At 41.2% G+C, this 19,363-nt stretch overlaps 1 protein-coding gene across 1 annotated transcript in view; it reads left to right on the top strand.

The window, feature by feature from the left end:
• Window positions 1–535: 535 nt before the first annotated feature.
• LOC136866067 (myosin light chain kinase, smooth muscle) overlaps window positions 536–19,363 on the top strand; it is a 230,549-nt gene continuing 211,721 nt past the window's right edge. Inside the window, exon 1 of the mRNA XM_067142712.2 lies at window positions 536–686. The gene's annotated coding sequence lies outside the window, so the exon portion shown is untranslated. The remainder of the gene's footprint in view (window positions 687–19,363) is intronic.

Consider the following 19,363-nt stretch of genomic DNA (forward strand, 5'->3'; position numbering starts at 1 on the left):
TTAAGACTTGTAATATGTCAGTTCTCCACAGTGAGTGCACTCTGTGTCACACATATGGGGAAGGGACGCAGTTTTACGGCCGAATGTTCTTCCTGACGCCAACTCTAAATGGAGGGATATAATGAAATACTACCTTTTCGGAGGTGGTTCGTGGTATGGTGTGTTGCGGGTAAACGATGAGGTGTAGGCATATTAACACAAACACAAAATAACCATTCCCCGAGTCATAGGAATTAATCATACCTGGCCAAAAGTCTCGGTCGGGAATAGATATTTAACATTTACTAATTAGGAATATGAACTATTTAATCAACATTTTGATTTCGAAATTGAAATAATTTTAGCTGGCGGCACTCTTTCTTTCCGTCCCCGTGAGAGCGCGCTGGTCAGGAGATGTATGACACACGTCGGGAACTGACGGCGGTGGTATCGGCGCGGCTCCTAACAGACGCGGGCGGAGTATATTTAGCATCTCCTCGCATAGGGACTAAATTGTTTGGCATCGAGTGTTGCATTACATCACGTTGTAGGACACCATCTTGCAAGTACAATGCAGCCTCTTACGTATACAAGCAGCTAATCGTACGGTACACTCTGTGATGTATTGGTGTTTGGAGTGAAAGTGAACAGTTGAGATCACCAGTAGGCGTTCTTCAGTCTAGGTACAAACATCTCGGACAGTGCTCGTAAGTACCATTCGTAGTTATTATTATTATTATTATTATTATTATTATTATTATTATTATTATTATTATTATTATTATTATTATTATTATTATTATTGTCCGACTCGTTGGCTGAACGGTCAGCGTACTGGCCTTCGGTTCAGAGGGTCCCGGGTTCGATTCCCGGCCGGGTCGGGGATTTTAATCGTCTCTGATTAATTCTTCTAGCCCGGGGACTGGGTGTTTGTGTTTGTCCCAACACTTTCCTCTTCATATTCACATAACACACTACACTAATAACCACCACAGAAACACGCAATAGTGATTACATCCCTTCATATAGGGTTGGCGTCTGGAAGGGCATCCGGCCGTAAAACAGGGCCAAATCCACATGTGCGACACAGTTCGCACCCGCGACCCCACAGGTGTGGGAAAAGCGGTAGAAAAAGAAGAAGAAGAAGATTATTATTATTATTATTATTATTATTATTATTATTATTATTATTATTATTATTATTATTATTATTCCTTCGGGTTTGGTTTGGTCTACTGTAGACAAGAGTTGGTTTGCGGATTAGTCCTTCCTTCTTCTCCAAGAATTTCCTAATTTCTTCGCTGCGGAGATTTCTCTTCCTAACCTCTGACCAGATACTCTTGACTCTTGTAATTGTTTTCTCCTAGAACACCTTAAATTCGTGAACTTTCATTCGAAACTCCTATCTGGTGCAGATCACCTTTAGACCAGTCCCAACTTTCTCCATGTCTTTTCTTGTGACTTCAACCCATTTTGTAGTAGCCTCTTGTTTGTTGATGTAATTGAAGACTTTCTGTGTCAAACAGCTTTCAATTTATAACTTTTAGGTTCCTCAGTCTGTCGAAACATTTATGAATAAGTATCATTTAAAAATACATGAAAAATCCCCATATAATAACAAGTTACACCTGAAAAAAGAAGCAACGTAATTAAAATAGAATGATATGTTTCATACTTTTAAGAACATCATCAGATTCTATAAAATAATACACTTTTTATTTTATCATTCTTTATTATATGCCTTATGGATTTACTAATATTATTAATAATAATCGTATGGCCTCAGCTACCGTGTGCAGACATTTCGATTTGACGCCATCTGGCTGTCTGCTCGTCAATTTCGACGTTCCGTTTCACTCTAGGCCCACTAGATGACAGACAGAGTAAACCGGATCTCTCTTGGGCGTCTGTGCCTGAGATTTAATGAATTTTTTCGGGTAAACACCAAATGTGTCACCAGAGATCTTTTACATGCCGACATCGTACGACATGGAGTATCGAATGGACTTTTTTCCGCCCTTCAAAAATCCGACTACCTCTGCCGGGTTTGGACCCGCTAACTTGGGATCCGGAGGCCGACACTCTACCACGGATCCACAGAGGCAGCTATTAATATTATTGAGAAGTGAAAAAAATCATTTATTTAAAAATTTTATCTACTCTTCCAATAATTTTTGAAATATAGCATATATTAACGAAGAACTCCTCAAGTGGTTCTTCTCTCCTCACTGGTCTACTTGAAAGAAAGGTGTGTGATGTCATAGAATATGTTTCAAGAACGAAACATGATGTTGTTCCATGCGGGAGATAGTGGGTTCGAACCCCACTGTCGGCAGCCCTGAAGATGGTTTTCCGTGTTTCCCATGTTCACACCAGACAAATGGTGAGGCTGTACCTTAATATTAAGGTCACGCCACTCCTAGCCTTCTCTTATCCCATCGTTGCCATAAGACAAGACCTATCTGTAATTAAATTGTTCCTTTTTCAAGCACAATTTGTTATTATACATTTTCTTTTTTCAGGTATTTTCTGAATAGTGTTGCTCAGAAATTAGTTTCGACAGACAGAAGACCTAACAGTTCTAAAATAACTTAGTCGAAACTGACGTGAAATCGGGAGGTTGTGGGTTCGAATCCCACTGGTGTCCGGTTGGCCAATTTGTTCTGTACTTAACATATCTTCAACACGTACTAGTGTATATGTATTGGAATTTTATTTCGATTGAAAAGAAATGGCTTTCACTACAAACAACCCTCCTATATTCACTCATATTGAAGAGGTAGCCATAAATCTTTATTGTTCTCTTACGTACTGTACCTATAATTTTCTCCGCCTTTTTGTACAGATCTTCCTCTTCGACCATGCACTAACATTTCTTTTCTCAAGCTCGATGATTTTGCTTAAATATTTGCATTTCTTCCTTTTGTAGTTCCTCCATTTCCCCATTCTTGCTCATTATAAGGCATTTCGGCCTATTATTAGCACAGGTGATTAGGACGAGCCTTTCCACCTACACTAGATAATTGAGGTTTCTTCTCGATCGACTGTACTGTAGGGTGGAATTTACATCTCGGAGCCGCAAGAAGGGCATCAGGCCTTAAGCTCCAAACTGGGGGAGGTTGACGTTAGAGACGCCAAAAGTAACTGCGACAAGCTGAAGAAAAAGCATGCATTATTATTATTATTATTATTATTATTATTATTATTATTATTATTATTATTATTATTAGTAGTAGTAGTAGTAGTAGTAGTAGTAGTAGTAGTAGTAGTAGTAGTTTCTGTAGCAATATATTATTGTTGGCCTTTTCCCGGTTGCCTGGGGTCGACACTTTTGTATAGAAATAGCCCAGTTTTACGATCGGATGCCTTTCCTGGCACCTCCTATAAGTGGTGGAAAGTATTCGCTATTGCGTGTCTCTGTGGTGGTTTGTAGTTTGATGCGTTGTATGTAAATGAAAATAATTATTAAGACGCATACGAACACCCAGTATCCGAGCTACAGGAATTAACCAGACGAAGTTAAAATCCCCACCCCGGCTGGGAATCGAACCTAGAGACCTCTGAACCGAAGACCTGTACACTGACCATTCAGCCAAGAGCTGGACTGATGGTGGTGGTAATTCTTGTTCTAAGAGGAAGTACATAAGGGCAACCATCCTAATCAGAGAGAAAATTGACGGAGTCCGACACTTCGAAGAATTCTTTTTTATTTTTACAAATTGATTTACGTCGTGCCGACACAGATAGGTCTTATGGCGATGATGGAATAGCAAAGGGCTAGGAGTAGGAGGAAAGCAGCCGTGGCATTAATATTAAGGCACAGATTCACCATATGCCTGGTGTGAAAATGGGAAGCCACGGAAAACCATCTTTAGTACTGTCAACAGTGGGGTTCGAACCCACTCACTCTCAAATGAAAGCTGACAGCTACGAGACCCAAACCAAGGAGTCACTACTTTGAAGAATGAAGGTATCGGCGAAAGAAAGGAAAGGACTACGGAAGGCGTGAAAATGAAAGACTTCCTAGACCTCACAAACCGTTGAGGTCGGAAAGAATTAGAGTTGACCAAGGAAGGTCGGATAGGAGTGTTGAAAGTGAGGTGCTTGACACAAGTAGTGTCCCACGCTTGAAAGTTCAGAGCCCTTGCTCTTCCTTTCAGTAACCTCTTACGACAGGCAGGGGATACCGTGGATGTATTTTACCACCCCCTCTCACAGGGGAGAGGAGCTATATTATTATTATTATTATTATTATTATTATTATTATTATTATTATTATTATTTAGGAAGGCTCGGCTTGTGCCGGTAACATAATGGGCTGACTCGACCTAAGCAAGGAGTCACCCTCTTGATTATGGAATTATAGGTAGGCCCTACATATGTCTACAAATATTTACAACAGAAATAATTACAATATATACATTTATACAATAAATATGCACAGATGATGTCGCTAACCAACTTATTATCTCCCTGTTCTGGGAATCTGTTCTTCAGTATCACTGGAACTGCGGCCTGGAACTTCAGGCGTAAGTCAGAGGAAAAGTCTTTTCTAGAAACATTCTCACAATATCTCTATTATTATTATTATTATTATTATTATTATTATTATTATTATTATTATTATTATTTCTTCGTTATGCCCATTCAAAGAGCGCGTTTGAACTTGTTCGTTCGCCGGATGGTTTTCACCTTCTTATCCTCCCCAAATCTCTCCATGAATGCACTGTGTTGCTTCCTGCGTTCAGTGGACCACTTCCTACCACGAATTTTTACTTGGCTACTATTGTGCTAAAATCTCCACGATATTCTATGATGTCGCCCGTGATGTTCATTTCTTGGAGGTCGGCGTTAGTTTCTTCTAGCCAGTTTATTTTGACCTTCTTTGAGCTGATTACTTTAAATTATCTTTTGGTCAGTCTGTCCATTCTATAGATATGGCCATATAATTTCAAATGCCTCTTGCGTACGGCATCACTTAACCTGTCAGTACCGGGCGAGTTGGCCGTGCGCGTAGAGGCGCGCGGCTGTGAGCTTGCATCCGGGAGATAGTAGGTTCGAATCCCACTATCGGCAGCCCTGAAGATGGTTTTCCGTGGTTTCCCATTTTCACACCAGGCAAATGCTGGGGCTGTACCTTAATTAAGGCCACGGCCGCTTCCTTCCAACTCCTAGGCCTTTCCTATCCCATCGTCGCCATAAGACCTATCTGTGTCGGTGCGACGTAAAGCCCCTAGCAAAAAAAAAAAAAAATTAACCTGTCAGTTAATGAATAGGGGTTCACTGTTCTCCTCTTAATCCACATTCCATTTTCTCGTGGGACCATACATTTTCCGGAGAATTTTCTTTTCTTGTTTTTAATTTTCTATACTTTTATAGTGACCTCCAAGAGATATGGTTTCTGAGGCGTATTAAGTTTCCGGCATAACAACTGTCTTGTAATGTCGTAATTTTGCATTACGCGATACGACTCTCTTGCTGTAGTAATTCTACATTAGTCTGTACGCCTTATGTTGGCCCTACTGTCTAGTCAAGATGGTAGTATGACTTCTCCAAGCTATTTGAGAGGGGACACCTGTGAAACTGCCCCGTTTTCCATCTATAACGGGTGGTTTCCCATTTTCACACCAGTCAAATGCTGGGGCTGTACCTTAATTAAGGCCACGGCCGCTTCCTTCCCACTCCTAGCCATTCCCTGTCCCATCGTCGCCATAAGACCTATCTGTGTCGGTGCGACGTAAAGCAACTAGCAAAAAAAAAACAACAACAAAAAACACATCTAAAACGGAGTCTTTTTGCTATGTTGATGTAGATTTTCCATGAACTGTGTATTTTCGTACTATATTGGAGGCCTGTCTTTGATGCTATATTGTGTAATCTCCGTACGGCGTTTCTGGTCTTAGTAATGGTTGCTAGATCATCAGCAAAGGCTAAACATTTCACCTTGCCTTTGCTTCCCAAGTTTCCAATGCTCACACCCGTGACACATACTGGCCTGTCAGGAAGACTGCTGTTCATTGCAGGGTCATGCCGTCAGTGAGATTACATCCTCAGCCACATTGCTTGTTTTTTTTTTCTTCACTAGGTCCGCAAATCGATCACAAGAGGTTGAGTGAACGCCCTTCTAGCCCCCAGCCAAGGATTAAAATACCTTTGACTTGACGGGAATCGAACCAGGGGTCTTTGATTAAGAGCTAGTGGAGGCCTATGTGCCAGGAGTTAGAAGTAAACCGGAGTCGATCCAGAATGTTTTTTTTCCAAATAATTATTTTATTTTCTAGAGCAAAGTAAAGGATACATAATTAATTACAGTGCTGCGTAAATTAGACAGACTGTTACAGATAAACATCAAATACAAAATCAACAAAAAACACCAAACAAATCTTGAGAGATACACGACCATTAAGATATCTCGTTTTTTTTTAAATTAACACACGTGATCCATCACTTTAATGAGGAACGGAAAGGCGATCCACTTTCGTCGGTGACCGATACACTATACAATTACATCGTTAATTTAGATTATTAAATAGAGAAACAAATAAATGCAAACAGAAACAAAGTATTATGTACACAATCTGTATCATCACAAGTTAAAAACATAAAGTTCATTGAATTTCTCCTGCCCTCCAGAAGCACTATACACTTTCAGTTTTTGTCTCGCTGTCTTGAGAAACTGCCTAAAACCTTGTACAGAGCATTTCTCGTTGGTCTGCGCATAATGAAGAAAGCCCATTGCTAGCCATACTAGGACAAACTTGTTGTTCCTGTTGGGTATGTCCAAAGCTAACAAGATACGATATATATCGTTAAGGTTATTGGAAGATGTTAACTGCTGCACCAGAGTCAGTGTCAATCGCCAAACGTCCATCATACCATCACATCGAGTTAGTCTGTGCAGTTGTGTGTCAATAGTTGGAATCTCACATTTTTGGCACAAGGGTGACTGGACCAAGTTGTGGCGAAATTTTTTCTCGTCGGTTGGTATGGCATCTTGGATGGCTATGTATGCTGAACTTTTCCAGTCTGTGGGGATCTCTTGTGTTGTGAACTGCTTCCAGATATTTTTCCAATTTCTGTTGGGGAATTTTTCCATGATCTGTGGGGTAACAAGTTGACGGTTTAAAAGACGACGGTAGATGATTTGCGTGGGTGGAATGCACTGTTGATTCACATGAGGATAGAAAGATTCAATAGTATGCAGTACTCGTTTAAAGCTTCCAGTTCGAGGTGATGTCCAAAAATGCATATCATTAATATCTCCGAGTCCGTTCTTTGCCAGTAGAATTGGCCTCAGAAGCAGATCCTGGCATTTAGCGGAGACGGCAATGAGGCCTAGGCCCCCTTGATCAACTGGCCTTCTGAGCTGATTTCTTGATATGCGATATACAGTGGTGGTCACAATAATAGCGCCACCTGGCAAAGGTTTGGAATAAAGTGCAAATTTATTACTAGACATGTTTGTACGATGATGGAAACAAAATTTTACGTTGTACAGGAACCATTACAACAGAGTCACATTGTACCACGGTCAGTTATATAGATAAAACAACTCAAACTAATCAATAATATTCAAAATAATACCAGACTACAGGGTCACAAAAATGGAGCCAATTGACACAAATATTTTGTACTTGATCTCAGTCTTATGAAATCTACAGGAACAGTCGATTTTGCATAGGAGTGCATTAGTACTTCGTGGGGTAACCTTTATTTTTGAGGATTGCCCTGCACCTCTTACCCATCGAGTCGACTAAACGCCTGAATTCGTCGCTGCTGATCGCATACCAGGCTCTCTGGATTTCTTCCCAAAGTTTATCTAAAGATGTAGCTTTTGAGCGGTCATTTCTCTTGACTACGATCTCCCATAATTTCTCAATGTATGATGCGTCAGAGGATTGAGGTGGCCACTATAATACTTCGATATGGTGATCTTGAAAAAAACTGCCTTATGATCCTTGCAGTATGCTTTGGATCGTTATCGTGCCGAAATTTCCATTTCAGCGGCATTTCCTCTTCAGCATAAGGCAGCATCACATTTGCCAAGATGTCTTTGTACATTTCTGCGTCCATTATGCTGTTGATACGGTGTATTGGACCAATGCCGTACCATGAAAAACAACCCCATACCGTAACACTTCCGCCACCGTATTTCACAGTTTTAAAAAGTGTACTTGGGATTAAATTCCTGGTTTGGTGGGCGGCGCACATAGACTTTTCCGTCTGAGGCAAACCTATTATACTTGGATTCATCGGACCAAAGGATGTTCCTCCACCAAATATTAGGTTTCTGTTCATTTCTCCGGGCGAAGGCCAACCTTTTCCGAACATTAGCTTTTGAAACATGTGGCTTCTGTCTCGCAATGTGCCCTTTCAATTTTGCGGACCTCAGTCGTCTTTGAATCGTTGAGGTTGATGGTTGAACATCATTTTTGTCGCTAAACAAAATGGCCTTCAGTCGTGGTGTTGACAAAAATGGGTCTTCTTTACTTCCCTAGTGATGAGTCTGTCTACGCGAGGAGGTCTCCCCCTGTTCTCCACCTGCGGCTTTGTTTGTTTTGCCAGTCTAATGGCGTTATGGACTCGTTTTCGCGAAACGTGTAAATCTTTGGCTATTTGATTCATGAACATCCCACTTTTGAACATCCGGAACATTACTATACGTTCATCATCACTTGTATGTTTTGCTCTGCCCATCTAGAAGAATGTAAACGAAACCAAACGTCAATTTACATACAAAATAATATTGAGTGGAGGTTTGTTGACAAATAATATCGCTAGCCCCCAAAACAACTGCAAAACATCAATTTGAACGGGACTTCTGTAAAACGGCTCTATTATTTTGACCCATAAGATTCTTACCTTTATGCCTCTTTTCGCACGTCTAGCTCAAACGCTTCCTGTCGCACGACTACATATAGCAGCGACGTCTTCCCTGACGTTGTCTAAAAGGGACTGACAACACGGCACTCATGGAGATTTTGCGAACTAATAGATATTCTAGTTCTTAATCCCGTCAAGAGAGGTGGCTCTATTATTGTGACCGCCACTGTATGTAGCCTCTCCATAGATAGTAACTAATTCCAAGTTCTACTCTTTGTGCATGTTTCTCTGAAATGGGGAGGACCTGAGCCGCGTACCATATCTTGGACAGAGCGAATGAGTTAATGTGCCATACTTTCTGTATTAAGGTAAATCCGGGACAGATGCCGCTCCGGTAGAGATGCCGCATACACTGTAGCTAAAGGTTCCCATCGTTACAGCTAGATGGCAATATGTGTGGTTTTTCAGTTTCTAAGGAAGAACTACTGCCTGCGAGTGTGACGAAATTTGCTCGTATATTACGCCAATTATAGCCGATATCTTGAGGCGAGTACATGTTTCCTCCTGACAAAGTTTTTCCGTGTGTTAATTTATTGTATATTAAGTTGGCTTCAAATGCTTAAATCAGACGTTTTTAGTACAGTAGACGTCAGAAGCATAACTGTAGTTGAGAGTAAACTAAGTTTGGGCCATGATAGCCTTGAGGTATGACAACAGGAGGGTGCGGCGTCTCTTCCTGATAGTTGGGAGAGTTGCCGCACAACAATCCGGCTGATATGCCTCATTGCTATCAGATTCTACAAGCGATCTGGAAACATTCAATACTATTCAGAGTGTACCGGTATTTTATTCGAATATGTTATCGTCTCACGATTCTTAATATACATAATATATTTTTACTGATTTCATTGGTAATATTATTTTATTATATAAAATCATATTATTTTCAGAAATAAAAATTTGCGACATGCATGCTCAGTATAAAAGTAAGGGCACTGTTGAAAGACTGAAAGCCAAGGAAATACTGATCAGGGAGGCAGAATCATACTACAGAATTCCGGAACGAACACTGAAACTTAGAACGCAGTCAGGAAATCTGGAAAATGGCTCTCTGGGTCCAGCAGGTATAGCTACTTCAATAATCACCGAAGTCAAAATGATATTCAAAAAAGGATGACTGTATCCAGTGTTTGAGTTACAAACCGTGGCTGCATGAATCTTGCTCCACATATAACGACTGTTGCAGCAAAATTGCTAGAGAACAAAGTTTTAAGAAACAATCTGTAAAAACTTGTAAGAGGATAAACATCAGTTTTTGATTCAAGAATCCTGCCTTGGACATGTTTTCAAATTACTGTGTCAGGACAGAGTTATACTCATTATGATTTTGATGTTTCCTTTATATAACACGACGACCCCGTGGTGTAGGGATAGCATGCCTGCCTTTCGCCCGGACGCCCCGGGTTCGATTTCCGGCCAGGTCAGGGATTTTTCTCTCGACCTGAGGGCTGGTTCGAGGTCCTCTCAGCCTACTTGATTAGAATTGAGGAGTTGTCTGACGGTGAGATGGCGGCCCCGGTCTCGGAAGCCCAGAATAACGGCCGAGAGGATGCGTTGTGCTGACCACACGGCCCCTCGTAATCTGCAGGCTTTCGGGCTGAGCAGCGGTCGCTGGGCAGGCCAGAGCCCTTTCAAGGGCGTTAAGTGCCGTGGGGTTTTATATAACACAGTGAAGAATCCATTGCACATGCACATTCATAGTAAATCGAAATTAAAATATGATTAATTTAATGTTGTAAATTATCAGATAGATTCTTTTACCATTGAATGATATTGTATGGATATAATTGTCTTGTAGTACGTTCTAGTGTTCAGTTATATTAAAGTTGAAGAAATTGGCTTAAATTTGATTTTGCCATTAATTATTTTCTTGCGGCATCTCTCCCGAGCAAAGTCGGCATCTATACCGGGATCCAGGGAGAGACGGCGCTGATGCAACAATATCTTTATTCCCTCCTTTTTCCCATTTACTTTCAATTACCAATATTTTGTTTATCTCTGATCAAATGTACATGTTTTCAAATTATGTTCGATGAATTTGCAACAATTTTTAAAGTAAATATACCGAGATATAACAAAAGACATAAAAAGAGCGGCAACTCTACCGGAATTACCTTAGGTTAAGATTTCTGCTGAGATCCTTCGTCATTGTGTTCCGGACAGTGTTGATGACTGCAGTCCAATTCTTTTCGACTGTCTCCTGAAATGTGCCTGTAAATTTCAAACCGAGAATTGTTATTTCTTCTTTGACAGGGATTCCAGCAATTGTGATGTGGATTGGCCAGGTACCGAGAGGTAACACGACAGATTTCTGATAATTCACTTTCGCGTTGGCGGCTCTTTCGTACACAGATATTATGCCAATCAGCTGATCCGCTTGGGCTCGGTTCCGTAATAAAAGTGTTACGTCGTCAGCATACGCTTGGACGGTAAACATCTTGTGCGGATTTGGTACATCCTTTAGGAGGTGATGGACAGCTCGAATGAAGGGTTCTATACTTAAGGCGAAGAGGATCATAGATAGAGGACATCCTTGTCGCACTGAATTTCGTATTGGAATAGGTTTGGAGAAATGACCATTGAGGAGAATTCGGGAATGAGCATGAGTGTATAGAGATCTAATGATACTACATGTTGACTGTGGAATACGAAACTTATCGAGAATCGTAAACAAATAACCATGGTGAACTCGATCAAAAGCCTTTACGAAGTCAAGATTAAGTATTGCTGCGTCATTGTGGGGGTAGTGTTCACATAATAATATAGCATCTCTAATTGCTTGGAGATTAAAAATGATTTTCTTGTTCGGAATGCCACACGTCTGCCCTAGCTGAATGATGGTTTCCAGAAACGGCCGTAACCTGTTGGCCAGAATTAAATGTTCGCACAGGAAAACAAAATAAGGATAACGAAGTGGGAAAGGAAAAACAACAAAGAACTCGTGAAGCAAGCCTTGATCCGCCCTCATATTTAAAGTGGCGGTGCCAACTACTTTATCACCAAGGCCAACGCAGCCTCAGGGGTAGTTGGACTACTTAGCAGGGTAATGTTACGGACTTCAGCGGTGAAGAGTCATATCTATGTGCTGTGTCAGAATGTTGACTGTTTTATTTCAAGGCAGTGCCACCTTTTTTCGAGCGAATACAGCGTTGTATGCGAGTGTTGGTCATTTATATGCTTCATTTAAACTTCTAATGCGAACTGGTTCAAACCATTGTTCGGTGTCCAAGTTTCAAACAGAGCCATTGCGTCATGCCGCCTGAATGCTGCCAGCTTAGACTAAGCAAGAGTTGTTGTATCAAGTGAGAAAAATGGTCTGCAAGTGTGCGTCCAAAAACTAGATCTTTGTTCAATGTGGGTGGCATGTTTTCATCGCAGTTTACTTCCCGAAATACCTTAAAGATGTCACGCCACTTCACGGCTTATTACTGTACATCCTACAGCCTTCTGCAAATTAATGTCGACATAAAAATCGGTGGTTCATTTCAAGTACTTCCTGGCCAGAGTGAAGGCGTTACCTTCAGGGTGGCCCCATCCTCCCCTTCAGGGAGGGATATGAAAGCATTTGTAGTTAGTTAGTTAGTTCAAGTACTTGGGATGTAAATTTTATAAACAGATGGTAGTATTAGTAAGTGAAATGAAATGAAGGTGTAGCAAGGCTAATACAGTGAGCTGATAGTTGCGTCTGTAAGAAAGAAATGAGTTCTCGGACAACATTTTCTTTACCTCACTGTGATTTCAGACCAATTTTGTTGCACAGGAGTGAACGCTGAGTGGACTCCGGATATCTTATTCACAAGGTGCAAGTAACAGACATGAAAGTGGCGAGAATGATTGCTGGTAGAAACAGACGGCAATAATGGCACGAGGGTACTCGAAATGAGGGGATAATAATAATAATAATAATAATAATAATAATAATAATAATAATAATAATAATGGCTTTACGTCCCACTAACTACTTTTACGGTTTTCGGAGACGCCGAGGTGCCGGAATATTTAGTCCCGCAGGAGTTCATTAACGTCCCAGTAAATCTAACGACACGAGAATGACGTATGTGAGCACCTTCAAATACCACCGGACTGAGACAGGATCGAGTCTGCAAAGTTGGGGCCGAAAGTCCAGCGCCTCAACCGTCTGAGCCACTTATCCCGGCAGGAGATGAACGCAAAGTTGGCAATGGACTCGATGGATGTGCATATGAAACGGCTTCGGTGGTGGAGTCTTATGAGACGAATAAAGGAGGATAGGTTACCTAGGAGAATAATGGACTCGGCAATAGATGGTAAGAGAAGTACAGGGAGATCAAGACGACACTTATTAACACTTACATATTACGTTGCGAGAAAACTAGTGAAGTGGTGACGCAGTTATATTACGTCTTATAGTTTCTGCTATTATTAAATAATATTCATAATATTACGGCTCCCACAAAACCACACCGTTTTTAAGGCAACGCAGTACATACAGACACCAACAGATGTCACTAAATGTGGTTTATTGTTTTCCTTTCAGTAAGAAGTAATACGACGGATCATTATACTCTTTGGTGTCATCTGACTTGTATCGATTCCTAATGTTAGTGCTATTTAATTGTTTTCTTATTCATCGTTAATTATTTTACGTGTTTTCGCTTGTTAAATGTCCTGTAAAGAAGTGACACGTTTAGAGAAATTGTTTTGTATTCTTGATGAGTCTTTGGACGATGAAATCGACACATTGTAAGAAGATTTATTCATTTTTATTTTTGTGCCATTTTGCTCTTCTCAATAAATTATATAAATTCCAAATAACATTCCTACAGAGTGTTTTAAGGTTACTCTTACCAAAATATCACATGTTAAGTTCGAAGTCTAAACTTTCATTAACTGGTTTCAGTTCTTCTACACCATACCACATATTGACCGGCTCCACGGCTAAATGGTTAGCGTGCTGGCCTTTGGTCACAGGGGTCCCAGATTCGATTCCCGGTAGGGAATTTTAACCATCATTGGTTAATTTCGCTGGCACGAGGACTGGGTGTATGTGTTGTCTTCATCATCATTTCATCCTCATTACGACACGCAGGTTGCCTACGGGCATCAAATCAAAAAGACCTGCACCTGGCGAGCCGAACATGTCCTCGGACACTCGCGGCACTAAAAGCCATACGCCATTTCATTTACCACATATTTATCTAGGGACCACTGGAGATTTGCATATTTTAACAAAAATGGCCAGCCCACATGTAATGGCGCATGTCTACTGCGCCAGCACTAATGTATGTCCAATCCTTGTCCCGTTTCTCTACGGGTTTGGGTATGAAGTGGGGCGAGTTTTACGACAGGATGCCCTTCCTGACGTCAAACTAAAAGAGGAGTTAATGAGATGAAATGAATGACGTGATATAAGATAGTAGGAGCAGAGGGGATGAAACCCTGTGCTGGCATATATCGTACTCCTGACGAATATCACCAAAGGGTCTGCTCAAGACTTAACGTCGCCATCCGACGGACGATAATAATGATATTGGCTTTACGTCCCACTAACTACTTTTACGGTTTTCGGAGACGCCGAGGTGCCGGAATTTAGTCGCGCAGGAGTTCTTTTACGGGCCAGTAAATCTACCGACACGAGGCTGACGTATTTCAGTAACTTCAAATACCGCCGGACTGAACCAGGATCGAACCTGCCAAGTTGGGGTCGGAAGGCCAGCGCCTCAACCGTCTGAGTCACTCAACCCAGCCCGATGGACGACAACATCCTGCTGTAGTTAGGAGTTTGACTTGTCGGCTGTCATGTTCCAACTTTCGAAATTAGATCTACCTCCTTCTTCTTCTTCTTATTCCACCGCTTTAATCACACCTCTGGGGTTGCGGGTGCGAACTGCGTCGCACAAGAGGACTTGGCCCTATTTTACGTAAGGATGCTCATCCTGACGCCAGCTCTATGTGGAGGGATATACACAGTTCAAAAAAATTAGGGGAACATGTTTTTGAACGTATGCCATGTTCCACAAAACAATACCTCACACCCAGGTATATTACCAGCTAAACATTTATTCTTTACCGTTGAAGTATACAAAAGAACATCGATAGATTAGCGTTCATTTTCAGAACACAAAAGAAAATGTCTAAATAGGGTCCAAAACAAAGTGAGAACAGTCATCCAGGGTGGATTTTTATCACATTTGGAGAGCTTCAGTATGGTGTACATGCTCCGCGAGCATTTATCACAGCTTGGCACCTACGTGGCATGCTCCGTATAAGTCGACGGAAGTCACGTTGCGATATCAGGTCCCATTCTTCAATGAGAGCCTGTTCGCGGTCTTGGAGAGTCTGTGGTGGAACAGGACGCCCAAGAATACTTCTGTCAAGCCTAATGCTCGATTGGATTAGGTAAGGACTCACTGCTGGCCATTCCATCTCTGGAATGTCCTGTTCTTGCAAGACAGCTCTGGTAATGCGTGCTACATTAGCCCTGGCATTGTCGTGCATGAGTACGAATTCAAGGCCACACATCACAGAACCTTGTCCGAATCGGTCGCCTTCCTGGACAACATTTGGCATGTACTGCTCACACGGCGTCCCCATACACATTGAGTCAATCTCGCTGTGTCAGGGGAAATCTGGACTCGTCTGTGAACAACACAGGTCTCCATTGGCGAAGTTGCCAGTTGACGTAGGTACGGGCAAACAGAAGGTGAGCTGCACAATGTTGCTGCGTTAAACGGTGCACTGGAACAGAACGTCCGGGTCATAAGGACACTTCTCTTTACCTGTTCCTTGCTGTCTGGTCAGACAACACCGTGACTCTAGTGACCCTTCTGAGGTCCTGTTGCAGTTCTCTGGCAGTTGCTGGACGACGCCGCAACGCACAGATGGTCAGATATTGGTCATCCTGTGGGGTTGTCATGCGTCCACGACCTTGTACAACCCTCCTTGTGAACTGGCCTGTCTCACTGGAACGATTCCACAAGCGTTGAATAACTGACGGAGAGACGTTGAGATCCACAGAAACACGACGAAAAGTCCACGTTTCCTGGATCAAAGTGACGGCCCTTGTGACTTGAACCTCGTTAAGATGTCTCATGGGATGTGCTGCTTTACGTACAACATGGTCAGATGACCGCAGTAGTCTGTGTACCTCACAACGACACACGGACGCGCTGATATTCACTTTGTTTTGAGGGGTCACCTTACAGTTTAATGCATGGCTACGCCTACAGATGGAGTATAAGTTCGATTTGACATACCCTGAGTAGCTAAGGTTTCAAGGTATGCTGTACGACCATTGGAACACCATCTTCCAAATTAACGTTCACATACCAAACGTTACAAAACATGTTCCCCTAATTTTTTGAACTGTGTGATTACTAGACCTGGGATTTTAAGCTCTAAAAAAATAAGTTTTAGGCACCTAAAATAGGCTTTTAAAACAAGTAAACAGACTTTTAAAAGAGAAAATAGGCACATAAAATATGTTTTAAAAATGTGTGGATAGGCAGGAAATAGACTTAAAAATATTACAATATACACTTTAACTGTAACGTGATACTTCTTTACTTTAACAAATGTGATATCCCTATTCTTAACTAAAATAACTGCAAAATTAAGACAATAAAAAAGACATTTATCAAAAACCATATTGCGCCAAAAAAAGTTATGGATTATATGATATATCATTATTAGTACTGATCTAAAACCTTAATACTAAAATCACTGTACACAATTACAGCACTGTAGGCATCCAGTAACGGTGTGAACGTGAATGGAATATTTTTTTTATTATTTGTGAGGAACATTCCTACAGTACTTTCATTCGTAATTTGCTTTACAGTACATAACAATAATCTTCTCCAAATTTTCCACAGTCAGGCTGTGTCTTTTTTCTGTTAAAGTCATTTTGAAAGCAGAAAAAGAGCGCGTCACAATCACAGATGTTAGAGGGGCATAGGAAAATTTACCTACATTTTTAAATTCAATTTCACTTGGTAAGTCTACCTTTTCCCCATCCATTACCTGATGTACCCTTTTCAGCACAGAATAACCTGGGTTCTTCTGCAGTACACTAGACCACTTGGTCTTATTTTATCCCCTACCTTGCCCCTAGCACTTTGTATGTTATTCTCAGCTTCCTCAATTACAGAAAATTGCTGTTTGAGACTGTTTCCTTTTTCCTCCGTTTCTGTAATGGTGACTGGAAGAAATGAAAAATTTGCCTGAATATACACAATGTCTCTCTGAACACTCGAACAATCATTTAACAGCTCTTTGCAGACGACACACATGCAGAGTTGTCCGTTAAAGGCAAATTGTCTATCACAGTCATGATTTCCTCAAATGTTCTGCATAATACAGAGCAGCTTCCATCCAGGAACCCCAACGGGTGATGATTGGCTGCGGTGGAAGGGGAATAGAGGGGAGTTCTCTCGAAAGATGACTATTCTTGATGGAGCCTTAGAGAACACTATCTTCATTGTTGAAATGAGAGTATTTACTGAAGGAAACTCGGCCCTAACTGTTTCTGCGAGTCTATGCAAGGCAACCTGCCCACAGTCGGTGGTTTCGTCCACACACAACTATATGCAAGACTCCCCAATATCTTCCCTGATTGACTAAATGACCTCATTGTAACAAATATCTAAGTAGTTTTTATTTAATATAGATGCTGATGGGATGTGCTGCTTGGTGTATTTCTGTAAAAAAAATCTGAAAACTGGATTATTTGCTGCAACTAGGGCTCTACACATATCAGCATAGAAACCATTATGGATTGTAGGAAATATAGTTTGTGTGAGCAGAGTCTGTCTAATGTTACTTTTCATGGTTGCTTTCGCTTTTTGACTGGCAGTATCTGCATGCTGCTGAAGGTGGCATTTTTTCTCATGTGAAATCTAAAACACAATAGAGTGATATCAATTAGAGGCCAAGATGAATAGAAAAGATGAGCTATTGAATAAAATGTGTAATTTTGAACTATTTAAATTAAGCCACTATTACTCTAAAGTTAATTAAGAACAAGAACACTACAGTCCCCGAAGGGCCTTGCCTTTCAATAATGGTTGCTGCCCAGCTCATAGCCTGCAGATATTGGGTGCCGAGTGGTCAGCATGATACATCCCTCATCCGCATTGCTTTGCCTCCGTGACCCCTGCCCACTGTAGCTTCTCAATTGTCCTCACGATGCTGGGTCAACACCGTTCCAGACCTCATAGATTTCTAAATTACTGCTGGTACTGAAAATCGAACCCAGGTTGTCTGGACTAGGTCTCTACAATTAATTAGAGGAGCCAATATCAAAACCTTAGTTTTAGATTAATATGAAATTTAAGATATATTCACATACCTGTTTACTGCAGTACTAGCAGAAAATAATCTTGCCTTCAGAAGTCATCCCTGGAAATTGTACAAGCCATTGTTGTATAAGCGCACTCTTAGATGATTTCGTTTTAGGCATGGTGAACTATATTCCCTTAAACAGATGTTCTTTCACTGACGACTTGACACAGTATGTCCCTTCTTACTACCTGCTTCTTGTTCTTCCTAGACAATACTTCCCCTCACCCCGCCACTCGACACAGTACGTCCTTTACTATCTGCTCGTTGTTCTTCTGAGCTAATCCTCCACCTCCACCCTTCACTCAGCATTCCTTTGGTGACAGTTTTCTGGGAAGAGCACATTTCTGTGAAAAACCCACCCACTGCTGTTCTGCTCGTTCCAGGGATGTCCATTGTGTGATTGTAAAAATTACAGAAGTTGAATTTAATTTTAAATGTAGAAAATAGGCATTTTAGGCACTAAAATAGTAAAAGAGGTTCTAAAGGTCCAAATAGGCATTTTAGGGCACTATAAAACTTTATTAATGTAAGGGATTTATCATGAAACGTCAACATATTTAAAAATAATCATGTTATTTTGTAAGGAACGAAATAGGCGTTTGCCTTAAAAGCCCAGGTCTAGTGATTACTAATGTGTGTTTCTGTGGTGGTTGGCAGTGTGGTGTGTTGCCTGAATTTGGAGAGGAAAGTGTTGGGACAAACACAAACACCCAGTCTCCGAGCCAGAATATTTAATCAGACGCGATTAAATTCGCGTCCCGGCTAAGAATCGAACCCGGGGCCCTATGAACCGAAGGTCTCAGCGCTGATCATTCAGCCAAAGAGTCGGACAAATTAGGTCCACAGTATAGTATAAAAATTATACGAGGTAGATGGTGTTGGTAGAACTGACAACACAGCGATTGTTACAAGTGATAAATTTAATCTTGATCCGTAATGGAGTTACATATAACAAATGCCAACTTGTATGGGACGTTCCCCCTTTCCACGATTTTCTTAGATTACAGTAACATTAATTTATTTTTAAAATATTTTTTGTTGGTACATGTTTCATTTTCCATGGAAAACATCTTCAGCCGTGATTCGTTGGCTGAACGTCAGCGTACTGGTCTTCGGTTCAGAGGGTCCCGGGTTCAATTCCCGGCCAGGTCGGGGATTTTAACCTTAATTGGTTAATTCC

The sequence above is a fragment of the Anabrus simplex genome, chromosome 3 (assembly GCF_040414725.1).
Source record: "Anabrus simplex isolate iqAnaSimp1 chromosome 3, ASM4041472v1, whole genome shotgun sequence".
NCBI classification, from domain to species: domain Eukaryota; kingdom Metazoa; phylum Arthropoda; class Insecta; order Orthoptera; family Tettigoniidae; genus Anabrus; species Anabrus simplex.